Raw genomic sequence first — 6,423 nt, forward strand, 5'->3', positions numbered from 1 at the left:
AAGATACCTAAATATAATTCTTTTGAATTCCTTATCAGAGAATTCCAGAGCTACGTCTTCCTCAGGGATGTGTTTTGGGTCTGTATCCTGGTCCCTTGTTTCTCCTGCTTTATCTTGCTGCTTTGTGTGAACTGTGATGCTCTGTTGTCTCCGAGGCATTGTGACATTTTTGTGTTTATATTTAATTGGTGATTATATGTTGGAGTGACTTGCTCACAATTCTCGTTTTCTTTGTTTTGTTTGTATGTTATCTATATAGGCAGGGTACTGTGCTGTGCTCCTCTATTCACTAGTTGACAGCACTTACACACTCACCACCTGTCTCCTTTCCTGTTGTCAGCCTCTCGTATGTCTTTGCCAACCCTGGCAAACAGAGCCTGTTCTTATGTCCCTGGAATCTGAATAAGAATGCTATCACTTTAAAATCTAAAATGGCTGCCACTTGTAAACAATCAAAATGGCTGCACCCTCCAGAGAGCAGAAAGTCCATAGCTCCCTCCTTACTGTTTCCCTTCCTAGTCATAGGCCACCAGAGCAATTGTCCCTGCAGCCCTTGGTGGGGACTGATCTTTAGGTCAATTCTCAGGTCCCAACACCACTTGGAAATATTCAAGCTGTTGGTCTCATCAGAGAAGCTGACAGTCCGCAGCTCCAACCATCTCTGTACTCGCTGTTTTTGTTCAGGTTTTTCCACTACTTGGTGCCTAATCCACTTCTGTACAGTTCCTTTCAAAGCTCAGGGTTCCAGAATTATCTTCTGTATCTCTGTCAATTGGTTTTTCTTTTCTTTGTTGAAGAGGATCTGTGTCACTTGTCTGCCTATTCCTCCATTTTCTGTATGTTTGGATTTTTACTGATTCATGGGCAGTGGCCAGTGGGTCAGGCAAATGGGCAATGGAAAATTGGACTATTAAGGGGACACTTATGTGGGGCATGGACCTTTGGAAAGCACTCTGGGAATTCAGAGGGCACGTTAGAGTAGGCCATCTCAATGCCCATCAGAAGAATTCCTTTCCTCGATCAGAAGATGTTTTGGTCCTAAAATGCCACTTAACAGAAAATACCACAAGTGGGTGGCTTGAACAAACAAGGATTTATTCTCTTACAGTTTAGGAGGCTAGAAGTCTGAGTTCAAAGTGCCCACTCTAGGCTTCAGCTCTGCCTCTTGCTCCCGGCCCACTGGAGGTGGAGGCATCACTTAGCTTAGGCAGCTACTGGTTTCTAAGGCTTACATACCCAAAGTCAACAAGTAAAATGGCACAGTCCCAAGATTATCAAGCAATATGGCAGGACACTAATTCAAACCCATTAACAGTCCCAAGATAGCCAGACATGGCAGGCCACTGAGATGAAGACAGGGCTACATGCAGGGTCCAAGCGTGCCCAAAAGTTCAGAGACCTTTCTCAAAACTTCTTATAAACTGGAACATGTCAGCAGCGACTCAGCTGCTCCAGTAGAATCCACCATGGAGTTGATTAGGATTCTCATCATGGGGAATAACTACATCCAACTGCCCAGCTACTCAAAACCAGGCTCAGTCAAGTTGACACACAGCTACCACAGAAGGTGACTGAAATCAGCAAGTGGACATGGTACTCTCCCTTGAGGTGGCTAAGTGGGTCCATGAAATGAGTGGACATGGGGGTGCTGCAGCAATGCAGAGATGGGCTGACTCTAGACATACCTATCCCTCTTGCACATTCTGAGGTACAAAATGCCAATAAGGACTGTTCTGTCAGCAAGAAAGAGGTTACAGATAGCAATAGGGCCGATTGCCGGGGATGAAAGCACTGCACACAGCTGGCAAGATGATTATATAGGACCAGTGATGCCAGTGGTTCCAGGTGGCTATAAATGGGTCTTTTCACTTACTCTGGATTGAACTTTGCTTACTCCATAACAGATGAAAATTGCCAAAAACACCATTAAGGGATTGGAACAAAGGATACTATACCAGTTTGGGCCACCAACTTCTATTTCCTCAGAGCAAGGAATACACTTTATAGCCCATAGTGGAGCCATAGACCAAAAAACATCATATTGAGTGGACATACCATGTGGCATACCATCCGCAAGGTAATGGTTTGATATAGAATTGGAATGGGCAGTTGAAACATTTGTTATCTAAAATGGAAGGTAAAGGCCTTCATGAACATATGCTCACATTCAACATGAGAGGGGTGAAGGGAGGATTGCTGGACAGATTCCTATGTTTTTCTCGGGGATCTGGGGAAGAGGGGATGGGGGAGAACACTGGTGCCACTGTACAATTCTTCCCCACATCACTTAACATTGCTTTCTTCCTGCCAGAAGCTGTGGTCCCAGGACCTAAGACACAGCTGCAGGTACCAGAGGCAGGGGTGATCCCTAAGCAAGAGAGTGTCACTATACCCCTGAACCTGTTTGCCAGAATTCCCAAGGGCTTCGTGGGATGGATTGTACCTTTCCCCTACCTGGAAAAATTGGGGTTGACAGTGAATATTACTGTATTGTCTAGGGGTTGAGATAGCCCACTAGTGTTGCACCTGTGTAACCCTACCCAACATGAATGGGAATGAACTGAGGGAGAAGCACTTGCTAGATTGATCTTGCTACTAGCAATCTGGACTGGCACAGCAACTGTACCTGATGTCCCTTCCCAAGGTGGGGAAGTTTGGGTAAAAATAAATGACATTTAAATGGAAGGAAGGAGAAATAATAGCTGAAGGGAAAGGAATGGATAAATGGGTTATGCAGCAGTGGAAATCCAACATTATGCTGATACCTAAAGAGAGACTCAGAGCAAGGGAATAATTGTCTCTCCGTTAAATTTTATCAGAGGCCAAAAAGGATGGTGAGACAAAAGACTCTTTGCCCTGCTGAAGGACTAACTGTTAATGGCTCGGACTGGTAAAATGATTGGGAGAGGCAAATTAATCCTTCAAGTGTGAAAGGGCCAATAGCTAGAAGAGCCGGGGGATGGCCTGCAGTGCAGAGAATTGCATAATATGGTCCTTCTAGCCATCGTCCTCCATTTTGTGATGTATTGTAAATCCTAGTCTCTATCCCTGTTTAGAAGGTGCTCTGGTAGCACAGTGCCTAAGGCATTTGACTGCTAACCAGAAGGTTGGCGGTTCAAACCTACCAGCCACTCTGCAGAAGGAAGATGGGGTAATCTACTTCTATAAAAATTTACTGCCTTGGAAACCCAGTGGGGGTGGCTATGAGTCAGAATCACCTTAATGGCAGTGAGTTTGGTTTTTCAGGGTTTTTTATGTCTGTTTAGGGTAAGATCTAGTCCCGCCTTACAGGGGTGTGTGTGACTCAAGTCACCACCCTTAGCTTCCGAGGGTATATATGTGAATGTTCTGGGAAAATTTGTTCTCTTGCTCCAGTCTTGTGTTTGGTTTGTCATCATCTCACACCTGGACTAGAGACAGCAGCTGATCATCTGACCTGCTGATTTGGTTGGGTTTGCTAGCCCCTGCAACCACCCGAGGAGGGAGAATTCTCCAGACTCACCCATGGACTTGGGCCTTGCCAGCCTCCGAGTCTCCGCCACCACATGAGCTGCTTCCTTGGCAGGTTGTGAGTTCTATGAGACGTTACAGCAAAATGCAGAACCCTAAGACAGGAAGGAGGGTACTGAGGGTGGGAGGGCATTAGAGATGATGGAGTGACACAGTTTAGAAAAGTTAGACATTTGGGACAACTTTAAGCTCCACCTCATCAGGACAAACCTTGTGCTGATCCTTCTAAGAGAAATTATTCAAACACTCCCACATTAACATAAATTCACTGCCCCTTAAGGTGTGATGAGCCAGATAGCTTAACTGACTCCATCTTGACATGCTGATACCACCATAAAGTTTTTTTTCCTTAAGCTACAGGTCTAGACCACCTCATCCTGTTTCAGCTGAAAGGCTGCAGGCCTAGGCCACCCCATCTGTTCTGGCAGAACATGGTGACCTACTTAAGCCCCTTTGCCAACCACAGAGACAGACCACAGTGCTAGGTGTTGCCTATAGGTGTGACTTGCTAGAGCAAGTATAATGTTTTTTCAGCTTCTGTGAAAGTCTGCTTGTAAAGGCTGAGTCCTAGTTGAAGCCCTCATAGCAGATGAGGCCCAACCACAATGCCAAGGAGTTTCTCTGCAGATGTTATTTGCTAGATTAGGTTTAACGTTGCTTTCTGCTTCTGTAAAAGAATGCTTGCAAAGGATAGAAAAGAGACACTCAATATTACACCCTGCCCGCTTGTGAGTTCTGTCTTCATAAACCCTGTGAAGCTGCTCTTCTGGGTTGAGAGTCCCTTCTGGCATGAGCCACCTCTCAACCCCGGAATTAAAGGACTCAAAGCTTGATTAGGTCTCAGAGTGCTTGGCGACTCCATATAGTCCATCTCGCCTTTAATATATAACAAAGGTTCCTATCTAATCTTTTGAGTTGCTGTTGTCACTTGGATTCTATAGTTCTTAAAAGAGCATAATGCTCTAGACAGACTTTTTTTTTTTCCTTTTTTTTGACTAGTTAAGCTAACCTATTGTTTGGTTTTAGGAAGACTTAAGTGGGTATTTTTAAGTTTTAAAAATTATCTCAGGGCAGTAGTTCAGGAGTTCATCCAGTCCCTATGGCTCCAGAAGGTCTAGAGTCCATGAGAATTTGAATTTCCGTATTTTCCCCCTTTTAATCAGCATTCTCTTGTATATATTCAGAAATAGTAGCTGGATACCATTGAGTTCTTCCAGTCTCATGGCAAAAGAGGCAGGTGTTCATGGAGGCAATTAGACACACATTCCATATCTTCTACCTATTCCTGACTCTCCTTCTTCTAGCTCTGTTGTGCCACATGAATAAAGACCAATTGTTGTGCCTTGGATGGCCACTTCCGAGTTTTTAAGGCCCCAGGCACTATGCAATGAACTAGGAATTAGAACAGAAGCAACATGTTATTTGGCCAATCAACTGGGATGTCCCATGAACTCATGAGCCTAACCCTCCAAACCAAGGAACCAAATCTCATGAAGTTTTTGGCTGTACTTAAGCAGGCTTAGCAACTACTTTCCCCACCCATTGTTGTAAATATATCTATCACACAACTTTCGCCACTTCAACTTTTTACAAGAGTGAGTGCAATTTATTAACAGCAGTTACAATGATCGACAAGCCATGATATTTTCAATTGAATCATATGCATATGCATACTTTTTTTTTTTTTTCCCTTTCCCCTTTTTTTTTTTTTTAATTAGGATTTGGGTGAAGATTTACAGAGTAAATTCACTTTTCATACAGCAGTTCACATATACTTTGTCTCATGTCATTGACCAAAATTTACAATGCAGCAGCTCCCCTCCCACTTCCTCCCCATAGTTACCTCCTCCCAGTGTCCATCCCTTCATACTTTTCTGCACCCTGAGCTATCTCCCTGTGGATAAGCAGCCCTTCCTTCTCCCATGATTGTTCTCTCCAGGGCGTGTGTCTACTTGAGGTAAATGTTTAACTCACATGCCTGTACTTTGTTTGGCTGGAAACCACAGTTGTGGGTTCAATTCCAGACCTGAAGGGCAACTAGGGGCCATAGTCTCAGTGGTTACACCAGGCTCCATTGGACCAGCAAACCTGGTCCCCACCTTCTTTTCTTTCTTTTTTTTTTTTTTTTTTGCCTCCAAACGATTTTGAGTTTTGTACCACATTGTTCTCCCTCTTTATGCAGAATCTCCTACACCCCTTCCAAGTGGATGGCAGTGGTAGCTGGGCACCATCTAGTTCTTCTGGTCTCATAGTTGTATAGGTTGCAGATCGGATGGTGTACCAGTCGCTAGGACTGATTGTTTCCATTAATTTTGGTATTCTTCTTTCTTCTTGACGAGGAGAGACCTGTTGTTGCATCTAGATGGCAGCTTCCTAACTTTTAAGGTCCCAGTCGCTACTCCCCAAAGTAGTAGGTGGGACAATGTTTTGTATGCATATGCATACTTTTAAGTCGAATAATGACAATGATGATTTTCTATGTGGATACTGAGGTGGGTCAGTCAGGGACAACCATCCCCCATGTACAGAAATAGCAGCTGAGGCACAGATCAGCAGGGTAGCATCCCCATGCTTAGACAGAGAAAGGGGAGGGGAGACCATCAGGTTATGGTCAAATCTGTTGTATGATCCAATCTCTCTGCCAGAGTGCAAATAAGGATGGAGCTGTAGTAGAGATGGACACTCCCCCAGAGGTGAGAGCTGTCTAACCACAGGTCTGTGTCCAAGGGCTCAGGCTATTGCCTGCTCCTTCATCTCCTCTTCTTCCAGGAGTGTCTTAGCAGTTCACCACTTCAGGCAGCCTCAGACCCAGAAGAGCAAAGCCCTGGGAGAACTAGGAAGGCTGTGGGGCCAGGAGCCTCTGTCCCATCCTGACTGTAGAGGCTCCAGCCCTAAGTTCAAGGCCCCGAGGGG

The sequence above is a fragment of the Orycteropus afer genome, unplaced genomic scaffold (assembly GCF_000298275.1).
Source record: "Orycteropus afer afer isolate SDZICR_OR568_19922 unplaced genomic scaffold, OryAfe1.0 scaffold00136, whole genome shotgun sequence".
NCBI classification, from domain to species: domain Eukaryota; kingdom Metazoa; phylum Chordata; class Mammalia; order Tubulidentata; family Orycteropodidae; genus Orycteropus; species Orycteropus afer.